Here is a 17,310-nt window from a genome sequence, read left to right on the forward strand (position 1 = left end):
AGTTGTGGTGGTCACAGAGCTGCTTCCATCTCCTCTCCCCCAATTTCAGGCAGCTCAGCACAGAGAGACTCCATTTGTTTGGAACAAAGTAAAGGAAAAAGCAAGAGTCTTTGATTGGTAATACAGGTAATTCTTTGAGATCTTATTCAAGGCAGTGCCTCTGTAACTCTGCAGGACTCACTACATTACTGGGTTTGAAGTGCCCCCTTAATGCAGATATAGCTGTAGTGACCAAACACTTAGATCACAACACCTAAGTTTGTTTGAATACCTGAAAAGCAGTCCCAAGAAAGACAGGTACAAAAAAGCCAGACTGTGAAGGCTTACAATGAATACCTAACTCTTCAATGCACAGACAGCGATGAACATCCACAGCATCAGGACCATCTGGGAAAATATGATCTCACAAAATGAACTAAATGAGGCACCAGTGACTAATTTTGGAGAGATGGAAATATCATTCCAAATATTTGGAGAGAGATTTCAGAGATAAAATTCAAAATGATTGTTTTGAAGAAGTATACAATAACATAGAAAAGGAATTCTGAATCTATTCAGATAAATTAAAGATACTGAAATATTTAAAAAGGATCAGGCAGAAATTCTGGAGTTGAAAAATGCAATTGTCTTACTGAAGAATGCATCAGAGACTCAACAGCAGAACTGAACAAGCAGAAGAACAAATTAGAGTGCTTGAAGACAGGCAATTAGAAAACACACAGTCAGAGGAGACAAAAAATAAAAATAAAAATGAATAAAGGATGCCTACAAAATCTATAAAATAGCCTCAAAAAGGCAAATCTAATAATTATCAGTTATTGGCCTTAAAGAGGAGAGAGAGAGGTATAGAGGGTTTTGTTTTGTTTTGTTTTGTTTTTAGGAATGATAATAGAGTACATCCCAAACCTATATCCCAAGTACAAGAATTATGGATTATCAGGTGAATTTAAGCCAAACAAGACTACCTCAAGACATTTATTAATCAAACTCACAAAGATCAAGGATAAAGAAAGGATCCTAAAAACAGCAAAAATATAACAACACACAATGGGGCTCTGATACATTTGGCCTCAAACTTCTCAGTGAAGTCCTTATAGGCCAGGAAATAATGAAATGAATATTAAAGTACTGAAGAAAAAGTAACTTGTATAATAGAATAGTCTTAATATAGCCAGCAAAAATATGCTTCAAACATGAAGGAGAAAAAAGATTTTCCCATACAAACAAAAACTGAGGGATTTCATCAAGACCAGGTCTGTTCTACAAGAAATACTATAGGAAGTTCTTTGATCTGAGAGAAAGGAATGTTATTAAGCAATATGAAACCATCTGAAGGTACAAAACTCACTGGTAATAGTAAGTACACAGAAAAACTCAGAATATGATAACACAGTAATTGTGATATATAAACTACTTACAATTTTATTATTAAGACTAAAAGATGGACTGATAAAAATATAACTACAATATGATGTCAACATATAGAAAGACAATAAGATATAAATAGAAATAGTGAAAAGTTAAAAGGTGGGGGGATTGGACAGGCGTCAGGGTTCAAGCCTATAATCCCTAGATCACCTGAGGCCAGGAGTTTGAGTCCAGCCTGACCAACATGATGAAACCTTGTCTCTACTAAAAATACAATAATGATGATGATGATAATAATAATAATAATACTTAACTGGATGTGGTGGCACACAGCTGTAATCCCAGCTACTTGGGAGGGTGAGGTAGCAGAATCACTTGGACCTGGGAGCCAACATTGTGCCACTGCACTCTAGCCTGAGTGACAGAGCAAGACTTCATCTCATAAGTAAATAAATAAACTAACTAAATAAATAAATATAAAAATAAAAAGTCGGGGGATGAACTTAAAGTGTTGTTAGTTTTCACTTGTTAGTTTGCTTGCTTGTGCAATCAGCGTTAGGATGTCATCAGTTTAAAATAAGGAGTTATAAGATATTACTTGCAAGCCTCAAAAAAACATACAACAGATAAACAAAGAATAAAAGACAAGAAATTAAGACATACTATCAGAGAAAATCATCTTCACTGAAAGGAAGGACAAAAGATAGAAAAGACAACAAATTTTAAAATGGTAAAAGTAAGTCCTCACTTATCAATGGCATTGAATATAAATGGACTGAACTCTCCAATCAAAAGATATAGAGTGACTGAATGGATTAAAAAGAAACACCCAACAATATGTTACCTACAAGAAACACACTTGAAGTATAAAGACATATATACGTAGAAAATAAAGGGATGGAAAAATATATTTCATGGAAATGGAAACCAAGAAAAAAAAAAAAAAAGCGAGCAGGAGTAGCTATACTTACAGGAGACTACATAGATTTCAAGACAAAAACTACAAAAAGAGGCAAAGAAGGTCATTACCAACGATAAAGGTGTCAATTCAGCAAGAGAATGTAACAACTGTAAATCTATGTATGTACCTAACACTGGAGCACCCAGATATATAAAGCAAATACTATTAGAGCTCAAGAGAGAGATAGACCCTAATACAATAATAACTGGAAAATTCAATGCCCCATGTAAAAAATTCACACTGGAAGAAAATCAACAAATGAGACAGATTTAATTTGCACTATAGACCAAATGGACCTAATAGACATTTGTGGAACATGTCATCCAAAAGCTGCAGAATGCACATTTGTCTCCTCACCAAATGAATCATATATTAAGCCACAAAACAAGTCTTAAAACCTTCAAAAAATTCAAATAATATCAACTGTCTTCTCTGACCACAACGGAAAAAAATTAGAAATCAGTAACGAGGAATTTTGGAAAATATACAAACACATGGAAATTTATGGAACGTCATGGAACTTTATGACGCATTTTAAAGAATTAGAAAAGTAAGAACAAACTAAACCCAAAATTAGCAGAAGAAAATAAATAATAAAGATCAGAGCAGAAATAAATGAAATTGAAACAAAGAAAACAATACAAAATATCAATGTAGCAAAGTTATTTTGAAAAGATAAACAAAATAGAAAAACTTTTAGCCAGGCTAACTAAAAAATTAGTTAAAAATAAAAATTAAAATTAATAGAGACATTCAAATTAAATAAAATCAGACATGAAAAATGATACATTACAATTGATACCATGGAAATTAAAAAAAAATTAAAATTTACCATGAGAAACTGTATGCAAATAAATTGGAAAATCTAGAATAATTAAATTTCTAGACACATAGAAACTGACTAAGATTGAACCATGAAGAAACTCAAACCTTAACAGACCAATAACAAGTAATAAGATTGAAATCATAAGAAGAAGTCTTGCAGCAAAAATAGAAAGCTCTGGACCCCATGGCTTCACTGTTGAATTTTACCAAACATTGAAAGAAGAACTAATAGCAATCCTACTCAAAGTATTACCAAAAAATAAATGAGGAAATACTTCCAAATTCATTCTACACGGCCAGTATTTCTCTGATACTAAAACCAGACAAAGACATATCAAAAGAAAAGAAAAGAAAAGAAAAGAGAAAAGAAAAGAAAAGAAAACTACAGGCCAATATCCCTGATAAGCATTGTTGGAAAAATTCTTAAAATATTAGCAAATGGAATTCAACAAAACATTAGAAATTCACTCATCATAACCAAGTGGAATTTATCTCAGGGATACAAGGATAATTCAACATATGCAAGCAAATCAATGTGATAGCAACAGAATGAAGAACAAAATCCCTGTCATCATTTCAATTGATTTTAAAGAATTAGAAAATCAAGAACAAACCACTGTACAGTTTCAAAATCATTGTACAGTTTCCAAAACTTCTCTTGCTTTTCAAATGCTAAAAAGCATTTGATAAAATTCAACATCCCTTTATGATTAAAAAAAATCCTCAGGAAAACGGGGCGTAGAAGGAAGATACCTCAGCACGATAAAAGCCAAATGCAACAGACCAACAGCTGATATCATAATGAAAAGAGAAAATCTGAAAGTCTCTCCTCTAAGATCTGAAACACAATAAGGATACCAAATTTCACCACAGTTATTTGACATAAAACTAGAAGTGCTAGCTAAAGCAATCAAATAGATAAAAAGAAATAAAGGGAATCAATTGAAAATGAAGCAGTAAAATTATGCTTGTTTGCAGATGCCATGATCTTATATTTTGAAAAACCTAAAGACTTGATCAAAAAACTATCAGAGCTGATTAATAAATTCAGTAAAGTTGCTGGATTCTAAATTAATATACAAAATTCATAGCACTTCTATATGCCAACATTGGAAAATCTGAAAAAATGTTAAAAAGTAATGCCATTCACAATAGGTACAAGTGAAATAAAATGCCTAGTAATTAACCAAAGAAATGAAATGAAAGATCTCTACAATGGAAAATATAAAACCTCAATGAAATAAGTTGAAGAGGACACCAAAAAAATGGAAAGACCTGTCATGGTCACAGATTAGAAAAATCAAGATTGTTAAAATGTCAATACTACACAAAACAATCTACATTTTAAATGTAATCCTTATAAAAAATACCAATAATATCATTCACAGAAATAGAAAAAACAATTCTGAAATTTATATGGATCCACAAGAAACCCAGAGTGACCAAAGCTATCCTGAGCAAAAAGAACAAAAGTAGAGGAATTTCATTACCTGACTTCAAATTTACTACAGGGCTGTAGTAACCAGAACAACATGATATTGGCATAAAAACAGACCCAGATCAGTTGAATAGAATGAAGAACCCAGAAAAAGAAAAGCACATATGTCTAATGTGAACTTATTTTTAATAAAGTTTCCAAGAATACACATTGGAGAAAGAACAGTGTCTTCAATAAATGGTGCTGGAAAAACTGGGTGTCCCTATGCAAAAGAATGAGACTAAATCTCTGTCTCTTTTCATATACAAAAATCTAGTCAAAAATAGATAGACATCAACTATGAAACTACTAAAAAAATGCTTTGGGGAAAATCTTCAGGACACTGAACAGAGCAAAGATTTCTTGAGTAATATCCCATAAGCAGAGGCAACAAAGCAAAAATGGAAAAAATGGATCACTTCTCATTAAAAAGCTTCTGCACAGGATCAGAAACAATCAACAAAGGAGACAGTCAACTCACAGAATGGGGGAACATATTTGCAGACTACCCATATGACATGGGATTCGTAACCAGAATATATAAGGAACTCAAAGAATTCTATCGGAAAAGTTTAATCATTCTGTCGAAAAATGGGCAATTGATTTGAATAAATGTTTCTCAAAAGAAGATATATAAATGCCAAACAGTCATATGAAAAGGTAGTCACATTATTGGTCATCAGGAAAATGCAAATCAAAACTAAAATTATGTATTATCTTACTCAAATTAAAATGGCTTTTATCCAAATGCTGGTGAGTACATGAATAAAAGGCAACAGTTGTACACTTTTAGTGGGAATGTAAATTATTAAACTCACTATGGAAAACTGTTTGGAGGTTCTTCAAAAAAGCAAAAATAAAACTACCATGTGATCCAGCAGTCCCACTGCTAGGTATATGCCCAAAGAAAACAATTCAGATTATTGAAGAGATATCTACACTCTCATATTTACTTCAGTGCTGTTCACCCTAGCCAAGATTTGAAAGACACTTAAGTGTCCATCATCAGGCAAATGGATAAAGAAAATGTGGTACATATGCACAATGGAGTACTACTGAGCCATAAAAATAATGAGATTCTGTTATTTGCAACAACATGGATGAAACTGGAAGTAATTATGTTAAGTGCAACAAGCCAATACAGAAAGGCAAACTTTCCATGTTCTCACTTATGTGTGGGAGCTCAAAATTATACAATTGAATTAATGGAGATAAAAGGAGCATGAGGATTACCAGAAGCTGAGAAGGGTATTGGGTTTGGGGAGTAGAATTGGTTAAGGGATACTAAAATACAATTAGATGTAATAAATAATAATTCATTGTTCACTTAAAAATAACTTAAAAAGTATAATTAGATTGTTTGTAACATGGTTGAGTTGATGGATACCTCATTTACCCTGATGTGATTATTACACATTGTATGCTTGTAACAAAATATGACATGGAATCTATAAATATATACAATTACTGTGTACCTAAAACAATTAGAAATAAATAACTAATAAAAAGTATTTCTGCAAGGAAGCCTTAGATATGGTTATCTTGAGAGCTATATATTAACTCAAAAATATTCTGGCAAAAATATTCACTTTTCCGACAAATATTTACCTTCATCTTCTTCATTTAAAGATGATATTCCCCTATTTACCCAAAATGATAATTTTAATTTTATTAACATGTGTGTTGACAAAATATAGAGGTCCTAGAAACTTAAAAGAGTGGAAAACTCATTAGTAGCGTTGCGGTATATTCTATCAATTCAAACATCTTTGATGTTTTTCTTTATACTTCTGTCTATTTTACTTCTGAAATATTGTTAATTTGAATAGCAGGGTTCTTTTAAAAAATTGTATCAATTTAGAGAATACAAGTACAGTTTTACTACGTGAATATATTCCCTAGTGGTGGAGTCTGGGCTTTTAGTGTAATAAGAATTTTATATAATAGAGTTTATTAAAAGATTTATAAGATTGGTCAAGAAACTATAAATTAGTATAAAAATATGTTTACCGTGCTCCAGCAAGTTACTTGCATTACATATAACAGGAAAATCATCAAAAGTATTTTTGGAACCATTCTACTCTCCACTTATATGACGTAAACTTTTTTCGATTTGACATATAAGTGAGATTATGTGGTATTTATTTACTATGCCTGGTTTCTGTCACTTAACATAATGCCCTCAAAGTTTATCCATGTTGTTCATGTTGGCATAATTAACAGAATTTTCCTCTTTTTAAAGACTGAATGGCATTTCATTGTGTATATATGCCATATTTTATTTATGAATTCATCAGTTGATGGACAATTTGATTGAGTCCATATTTTAGCTACTCTGAATAATGCTGCAATGAGCATGAATGTGCAGATATCTCTTAGACATGCTGATTTCATTTTCTCTGGATATATACCCAGCAGTGGGATTGCTAAATCATATGGTAGTTTTACATGTATTTTTTGAGGGCCCTCCATTCTGTTTTCCATAGTGGCTGTACTAATCTATATTCCTATCAACAGTATGTAACGGTTCCCTTTTCTCCATATCCTCTCCAACACTTATGTTTTGTCTTTTTAGTAATAGACATTCCAACAGGTGTTAGGTGATATTTCATTGTGGTTTTAATTTGAACTTCCCTGATAATTAGTGAAAGTGAGCATTTTTATGTACACTTTCTGGCTATTTGTATGTCTTCTTTTGAAAAAATGTTTATTCAGATTCTGTGCCCAGGTTTTAACAAGATTTTTTAAATAATGAGTTGTTTGAGTTCCTTACATATTTTTCAGATTAACTCTTTGTATGGTTTGCAAATGTATTTTCCCATTCCTTACGTTGTCACTTCACTCTGTTACTATTTTTCTTGGCTGTGCAGAAGCTTCGTAGTTTGATGTATTACTGTGCCAACATGAACAACATAGATGAACCTGGAGGGCATTATGTTAAGTGACAGAAACCAGGCACAGAAAAACAAACACCACATAACCTCACTTAAATGTCAAATCTAAAAAAGTTAAACTCACACAAGTAGAGAGTAGAATGGTTTCTATTATATGTAACATATGTACTTGTATATATAAATATACACAAAATATATATATGTAAATATATAAATATACATTTAAATATACAAGTATATATGCATATATATATGTATATTTGCCTGAGCTTTTCCATTGAAATCCCTAAAATTCAGTGTACAGATCAAAAACATGAAGCTTGTTGTGAAAATGTCTTCTGAGTACCTGACTGTAAACTGAGAACTCAGTGAATGGAGAAAACATCTTAGTGCCAAGATAACTGCTATTGCCTGGAATATCCTCCCTCCTTTTGGGATTGTTGACCAGAATATAGGAAACTTAAACACTCCCTTTAATCAGAGAATAAATAAATTAATAAAAAACCATATGGCTTAACATGCCATCAGTAATTTTCCCCCCTCCTTTTTCTTCTCATGCCAAAAATAGTAGACAGCCATGCATTGCACATACTGGCAATCAAGCACTATATAACCATGTTTCAGAATGATGGACTGAATGATTATGGTTCCATAACATTATAATTATAAAATTATATAAATTCATATAAAATTATAAAATCATATAAAATATGATTATGGTTCCATATTATAATATTCTACTTTTACTGTGCCACTTATATGTTTAGATATGTTTAGATACACTAATGCCATGTGTTATAATTTCCTACAGTTTTCACTACAGTAACATGCTGTACAGTTTTATAGCCTAGGAGCAAATGATCTATGCCACATAGCCCAGGAGTATACTAGGCTACAGTATCTATGTTTAACACTCTCTGATGTTTGCACAACAATGAATTTGCCTAATGATACATTTATCAGAATTTTTTCCAGTCGCTAAGCTACGCATTACTTTATACTACGAAGTTATAATAACCAAAACAGCACGGTACTGGCATAAAAGCAAACACAGAGACCTATGGAACAGAACAGAAAACCCATACATAAACCTACTGTTTTCTTTTAGCTGTACCTCTTTGCATTTTATTTAGTGATTATTATAGCTATTACAGTAACAGTATTCCATAGTCTGTATAAAGAAGATGTTGTGCCACTTTAGATAGCATCATGAAAGCTTACAATTTAGTATGCCCATTAATCCATCCTCAGTCTTCTATGCTAAAATCGTCACATGTATAAAATTACACAAGACAGTATTGTAACTTTCCTTTAAACAGTCATAGGAATTTTTAGAGATTTTGAGCTAGAAAACATTTTAGACGTATCCAGACTGTGTGGGTTCATTTGGTCTGCTATGACAGTGTACCACAGACTGTGTAATTTGTGAACAATAGACATGTATTTCTCATGGTTATGGAAGCTGAAAATTCAAGGTCAAAGTGTGAGCAGGTTGCACGTCTAGTGAAGTCCTTTTTCTACATTCTTACAGGGTGAAAGAAATAGAAGGGGAAGGAAAATGGGCGTAAAGCTGTGTTCTCACATGGTGTAAGAGCAGAAGTTAGAAAATCCCATCTCTCAAGTCATTTTATACGGCCACTAATCCCATCCAGAAGAGGTCCACCTTCTTGACTTAATCATTTCTTAAAGGCCACATCTTTTAATATTATCATATTTTCACTAAGTTCAAATACAAGAATTTTGGAAAATACAGTCAAACTGTAGCAGAGATATTTATTATTTCCAATATTTAGATTTCTTCCTGAGGATGTGAGTTTTAAACTGCTAGTATTTCCCTTCAGCTTGAAGAAGTTCATTTGGCATTTGTTGCAGTGTGTGTCTCTTGGCAAAGAACTCTCAGTTTTCTTTTATCTGAAAATGTTTTTATGTTATTTTGTCTAAATGTTTTTGTTTTGTTCTAGTTTATTTTGAAAAAATTTCTTTTATTCTGTAATAAAAGTTTTAGCGGTTTGAATAATTATTTTAGCTGTTGGAAGATATTTAACTATTATATGGCCTAAAGCTTTAATTTTTCTGATTAGTGGTCAGTTTTCTTTCTGTTTTAGAAGTTGATTCATTGTTTGTTTGGTTTGCTTACTTTGGTTACTTTCAATTTTCCTCTAACCTTTTTTATTGGTAATTTGTTGATGAAGTACCTTGCCATGATTTTCTCTTATTTATCCTGCTTGGGGTTTGCTTTTCTTCATAAATCTATACATTTATATAGCTTACCAACTTAGGAGAAATTGTGATGACTATTATTAGAAATATTTCTACTGCTTGTTTTCTGTATCCTTCTTTTTAGGACTCCAGTTAAACATATGCTAGATATTTTGATAAAGACATATCAATTTCTGTGTTAATCTTTAATTTTCTCATCTTTTCTACTTAATTCTTCAGATTAGATGCTATGGAAATATCTATTTTTAAGTTAATTGACTCTCCTCTTTCATGTCAGTCCTGCTTTTAATCTATCTAGTAGTTTTCTTTAATGTCAGATATTATATTTTCAGTTGTACAATTTACATGTGATTATGTTTTAGCATTTGTACTACTGCTGAAATTTTCTATTCTTTTTTCATTATGATTATATTTTTGTATGTCATTGAGCATAGCTATAAACAAATGCACCAAAATTATTCGTCTGCTAATCCCAACAGTTAAGTCACTATAGGGTGACTATTGTTCCTTCTCTTGAGAATGGGTTATAGTTTCTTAATTGTTTTATGTCAAGTCACTTGGGAATATATCCTGGCCATTTAAAACATAATATTGTGTATATTCTGGATTTTGTTACAGTCTTCTGAAGGTTTCTTTTTTATTGCTTTTCTTTCTGTTGTTGTCATGACTGGTAGTTAACTTGATTGGACTCCAACTATAACTTATTTCTCTTGGGCAGCAACTGACCTTTCAGCTTAGATATTTTATCCTTAACTTGGTTATCTAAGTGCTGATTTGGCCCCATACACAATTAATTTAGCAATTGGCCAGCAATGGAAGCAGAGTTTGTACATAGAATTTGAAATTTCCTCTTTAGGGTTTTTTCTTTTCTATGATTCTCCCTTTATTACTAGTGGCTCTGGTTACCCCAAACTTTTGTTCTCTGGCACTTTAGGCCAAAAACACAGAAAGCTTTCTATTGGAGCTTTGTCTGCTTCTCATGGGAAAGACCATCTTGCCTTCAAGCTAGAAGCCACTTAAAAGAGTAACCAGACAATGCCATTTCCTTTCACAACATGTTATCCTCACTTTAGAAATTGCCTGAGTGATGTATTAATTTTCTCATTCTTGTTTCTCAGACTTATAGCTATTATTTTTAGGAGGGTCAGTTTGCTAGAAGTTTACTCAGTCATAACTGGAAGCAAAACTTGGTTCACTTCATTTGAAAATAGTTTATTCTTGCTGGGCTGTCTCTTTGTTAAAATTAGAACACAGGTTGCCACTGTATGTATAGGTATTTAATTACAAAGGACACTGGCTGCATCTGAAAGCCATGAAATCTTTGTCCTATAATGCTTAGAAGTAAAGTCCTTATAGGAGATATCTGAAACACCTATATATTGAATGTAATAATATAAAGAACAAAACCAGATATTAAATGATAATCAGGTGAAGACAAAATTGGAGCAGGTCAACTTATAATACAGATGTTGAGGGTAGCAGAAAACTTCAAAGTAACTATAAAATTATAAAGAAAATATAGAGACAATAATGAAATAAACGGTGAAACAATTTCAATGGAGATTATAATTTAACATGAAATAATAAAATGGACATTGAAGAAGATAAAAACTGTAATTTTTAAAATTAAGAATTCCTTCAATAGGTTTAACAACAGACAGACATAGTAAAGTACAGGGTTGTGACATCAGAGGCAGGTAAATTAAAAATACCCAACCAGAAGCATAGAGAAGAATAAAATAAGAGAACGACAACAACAAAAAAGTTGTGCAAAACAAAGTAATATTGCCCAGCCTATCTGAAAATGGACTCACAGAAGACGAAGAAGGGAATCTGAGATGAAGAATGGCATATGAAAAGTTTCTTAGGGAGAACGTTGCAAATCATTACATGTGAGAAAGGGGGAACATATTTGGCAAATGGGAGGTTAAACTGAGATTCCTTTGTAGCAAAGGCCTCAGATAATCTTGAATGGAACATAGAACTTTATAATCACCTTGACTGAGCTAAAGATCCAGATTCATTGAACAGCTATTGTCTGTAGGCTATACCTAGGGGGAGGATGGAACCTTAACAAAGGAAAATCTCGTTTGCTAGGAACAATTCCTAGATGAAGATTAAGCTGTAAGTCATCATTTGGTATCCAAAGGATGCTCCCAGCATCTCCAGCAATGAGGGTGAAGGACAGATTTGAACATCTCAGCAAAACATAGACTAGTATATAATCTTTGTGAGATACAGCACAAATCAATTTTATTTGCTGTTGCAGCTGGAGTGGGAGAGGACAATTCTAGAGCCTGTCTTACTTCAATACATTTTACATCACAGGCCAAGAAACTAATGCAAATTTTCTACCAAGTACCAAATACATCCAATCAAATAAATATTCAGAATGAAGAAAATCATTGCCATATTGGCCATTGACTCAGAGGATCTGTTGCAAGCCAAATGTTGGTGAGTATTTTTTTATTACCTTACAGCACCTCCTCCTCTCCCACTACCCACCCCAATCTAACATGAGAGTCATAATGACACTTTAAGTACGCTGATATCAGTAACTCAGATCCCATTTCATCAAACTATCTGGGCATTGCTCTTTACCCTGCATTTGGTTACCTTAATAAATGGCTATAGACTTGTTTAAGTAGACTGGGGAAATCATCCAGGTATACATGTATTTGGGCAATTCAAGGTACATCTTCTCAGAGACTTGATTTCTTCTTCAGTCGATGGATTCTGAGACTGATAACTGAATCAATTCTGGGAACTGGACAAGATAGTTTAGCGTGTAATAGGACACCTTTTTTCATCATCCTTATAATTCATCCTTAATATGTTGTGATTCTTTTTCATCAGCCTTTGTGGGCTGCCTATTCATTTGGCATCTAGTTATATTGTGTTCTGTTTACCATCTCCAAGTCTCTTTGCAGGTTAGGACTCTTTGGCTGCAAATTCAATCTTTCTGTTTATTAAATAAGTTGTGTAATTGTGGTTAATTGCCACCACCTCGACTTTTATTAGTTTAGGATCCTATTAGCTCCATTGCTGTTAGGAGCCCAGATTTGTAATGATGTTTCCTACCATCAGCCCTGGCTAACAGGGGAGAACCACCACTGTCTCATTAATGCTGATCTCTTTCTCAAGCAGTGCATTTCATTTCACTTCTATCTGGTCCCTTCCACTGAACACGGACAACTCAAGGATATTTATACCTTTCATATCATATAGCCAGTTATCCAAAGCTTTTGTCCCTTGTTACCTTCTTTGATAGCAGTCCTTGTATTTAATATCACTCACACATTCTTTGCTTTCTCCAAAATTCCAAGTGTATATTAGCAACACCTTAACAAGGTGTCTCCGAGTTTTCACCAAGCTGTTAAATCTGACAGAGGAGATAGAGTTCCATTATTTCTAATTCTTCTTTATCAAACTTTATGTTTCCCCATCCACTCTTGATTCAACACACTCAGAAACAAAGATCATACATATTTGTCCAGCTCCTCTTTGCTAGGTCCTGCAGTTCCTTTCAGATATAGCCCAACTTATAAATAACTGGGTTGATTTATAACTTGACCCTGGTTTGATTTCCAGGGGGATACATGAACACAATTTTCAGTGTAGGCCTCCCTTAAAAATAAGAGACGTTATTATCCTTAGCAAACTAACACAGGAACAGAAAACCAAAAGTTGCATGTTCTCACTTATAAGTGAGAGCTAAATGATGAGAACGCTTGGAAACTGAAAGGGAACAACAGATACTGGGGTGTACCTGAGGGTGGTGGTTAGGAGAGAGAGAAAATCAGGAAAAATAAATAATGGATACTAGTCCTAATACCTGGGTAATAAAGTAATCTGTACAAGAAATTCCCATGATGTGAGTTCACCTATGTAACAAACCTGCACATGGACCCCTAAATTTAAAACAGAAGTGGAATAAAAAAACTCAGACACTCTGGGAGGCCGAGGCAGGTGGATCACAAGGTCAGGAGATCGAGACCATCCTGGCTAACACGGTGAAACCCCGTCTCTGCTAAAAATACAAAAAATTAGCAGGGTGTGGTGGCGGGCGCCTGTAGTCCCAGCTACTCGGGAGGCTGAGACAGGAGAATGGCGTGAACCCAGGAGGCGGAGCTTGCAGTGTCCCGAGATGGTGCCACTGCACTCCAGCCTGGGCAATGAGCAAGACGCCATCTCAAAAAAAAACACAAAACAAAACAAAACTCAGAGCCTTCTACATCATCCTCAGTGAATGGGGAGATAGTTATCCTTTAAGAAGAAAAATGTGAAGCCACAGGTCTCAGAGGAATCTGACATTTTGAAGTATTTAAGTGCATCTATCCAGATGTACAAATTTCCAGTCTCAGCAACCCTTCTCAAAAAGGTCTCCAATCTCGGCATATCAGAATTTCTTGGGTTTTGAATGTAAACATTTATAGAGCTAGGACATGCTTATGAGTAAGTTTTACGTTTTTTCTGCTCACAGACTGTAGAAGATGAGTTTCTCCTTACATACTGCCAAAGACGCCTCATTACACGTATCACCTTAAGTTGGTGGTTAATCATACTAATCACCTCATTTGTTTTTTTTTTTCCTTTTTTTCCTTCAAGTTCTAGGCCATACAACAAAGTAAGAAAATAATTAAAGATATTCTTTTGTGATCGTTTTATGTCAAGCCTCTGAGAGTTTCAAGAAAAGCTATAATGTAAGTACTAAGGTATTATAAGGAATTTGCATAAACTTAGATACATAAAGACTAAGCAAGATATTAGAAATTAGGGGAGAAATAGCAATATAATAAAAAGATTAGTATTTCATAACCATGGCAAATTTATTCCAGTGATGTAAGACTAGTTTAACATTTAAAAATAAATCACTTTAATTCACTACATTAACAGAATAATGGAGATAAAAAAAGATTTTGTTAAAACTTGATATGTCCTATTGACAAAAACACTCAACAAATACACAAAGAATGGTAATTTCTTAAAGTAAAGATATCTATAAAAATTAACATATAATTATTGTATTTTATAGTTAACTATTTAGTTATTTCAACTATTTGGAAATAAGAAAAATATTTTCACTCCCACTACAGGTGGTCAACATTGTACTAAAAATCTGATACAAAACAATAAGACAACTTCCCCACTCTCTTCCTCCTTCAAATAAAGAGATTCGATGAAAATGGTAGAACTATCTTCACTCGTAAATCGTGCAACTGTGTATATGGAAAATGTATACAAACATACTATACACTATACAAACATACTATAACAATTAATATGTATATTTAGCAATGTCATTTGTTAAAAGATCAACAGATAAGTATCGATTTAACCCACAAATACTTGCAATAAACAAATATTGAAAATGGAATTTTTAAATACCACTTTCAACAGTACCCAAAACAATGAATAAGTAGAAACAAAGTCTAAGAAAAATATGGAATAACTACATTGAAAATAGAAGATATTACTTAGAGAAATTAAAGATGACGTAGGTGAATAGAGAGATATGCCATGTTCATTAATATGAAGACTCTATATTGTTGAGTAAATTGCTTCATATAATTGATAGAATCCTAGTCAAGAACTCCAAATATTTTAGTAGAAATTTAAAATGGATATCTAAAATTCATATGAAAACAAATAGGATATATATTAATTGTTGGGAGCAAGTCCCCCAAAATCTGGCCATAAACTAGCGCCAAAACTGGCTATAAACAAAATCTCTGCAGCACTGTGACATGTCCATAACGGCCCTACGCCCAAGCCGGAAGGTTGTGGGTTTAGGGGAATGAGGGCAAGGAACACCTGGCCTACCCAGGGTGGAAAACTGCTTAGAGGTATTCTTAAGCCACAAACAATTAGCATGAGCGAACCGTGTCTTAAGGGCGTGTTCCTGCCGCAATTAATTCAGCCCATCCCTTGTTTCCCATAAAGGATACTTTTAGTTAATTTAATATCCGTAGAAACAATGCTAATGACTAGTTTGCTGTTAATAAATATGTGGGTAAATCTCTGTTAGGGGCTCTCAGCTCTGAAGGCTGTGAGACCCCTGATTCCCCACTTCACACCTCTATATTTCTGTGTATGTGTCTTTAATTCCCCTAGCGCCGCTGGGTTAGGGTCTCTCCAACTGAGCTGATCTCGGCATTAATCAAGATAATCTGGAAGAAAAAGAACAAATTTGGAGGTCATGCATTAAGTTTTAAAATGTATTACAATGTAATTTTATGACAGCGTGTTATAGGAATAATGAAAGCAAACATACCAGTACAACACAATGAAGAGTCAATGAGTACAAATACACGTATGTATAAACTTGCTATATGAAAAACACATCAGTGCAATTTCATGAGTGGAGAATGTTTTTGTTTTCGTTTTTAATAAATTGTGCTAGACAGATGTGCTAGATCAATCTGGTTTTGTTACAGCAAAAACAAAAACGTGTAAGTTTTAAGCCAAAAACACAAATGTTTTAAATCATAAAGCTAATTGAAAAGTAAAAGCTTAGGCCGGGCGCGGTGGCTCAAGCCTGTAATCCCAGCACTTTGGGAGGCCGAGACGGGCGGATCACGAGTTCAGGAGATCGAGACCATCCTGGCTAACACGGTGAAACCCCGTCTCTACTTTAAAAATACAAAAAACTAGCCGGGCGAGGTGGCGGGCGCCTGTAGTCTCAGCTACTCGGGAGGCTGAGGCAGGAGAATGGCATGAACCTGGGAGGCGGAGCCTGCAGTGAGCTGAGATCCGGCCACTGCACTCCAGCCCGGGCGACAGAGCGAGACTCCGCCTCAAAAAACAAAAAAACAAAAACAAAGAAAAGTAAAAGCTTCTTCAATTTCAAAGCTTCGAGAAGAAATGAAAATTCTTCTGGGAGAAAACTGAAATATTTGAGTAGGTAAAGATTTTTTAAATAGGACTTAAAACCATTCATCACAAAATGAAATAAAGATCTTCAGTTTGATGTTTTTGTGGTAATAAAAGAGAACACAAAGAATAGTACTTACACAAATAGATGTTGTGTTGAAGACATTGCCACAGAGCAGGGCCTTAGGGTTTGATGCTTCCAAAAAGAGTGGGGGGAAAAAAGGAATAAACCAGTCAAACCATCTTTCCACTATGGAAGAAAGTCACTTTATCACTAAGTGTTGGGAGAGGAAAAGAACTTTTCCCTGGGAAGGTGTGGTGACAAATTCAACCTCACTCAGATTTGAGACCTCTGATTTTATCCAATAATGTAGTGACATTGTATTTTAAACGTTTTACTCTTGATGATCCTTTTAGAGTCAATATAAAAGTTCAAAAAGTTATTAGTTGTACCTCTGTGCATATTACCTGCTTTTATAAAACAACTATTATGGCCCATAAGCATTAAGATTCGGTCATTTATTTTTTAGAATTCTCTCCTATAAACTGTAAGTTGCTTAAGAGCAGGGATCATTTCTTACTAAGCTTTTAATCTCCTTATCGCCAAGCAGAATGACTGGCAGATCAGTGATGAGTAATGATTTAATAAAAGTTACAGGAAACTAAGAGTTAAAACCTGGAATGTCACTTAA

Source organism: Theropithecus gelada, chromosome 5 (assembly GCF_003255815.1).
Source record: "Theropithecus gelada isolate Dixy chromosome 5, Tgel_1.0, whole genome shotgun sequence".
NCBI classification, from domain to species: domain Eukaryota; kingdom Metazoa; phylum Chordata; class Mammalia; order Primates; family Cercopithecidae; genus Theropithecus; species Theropithecus gelada.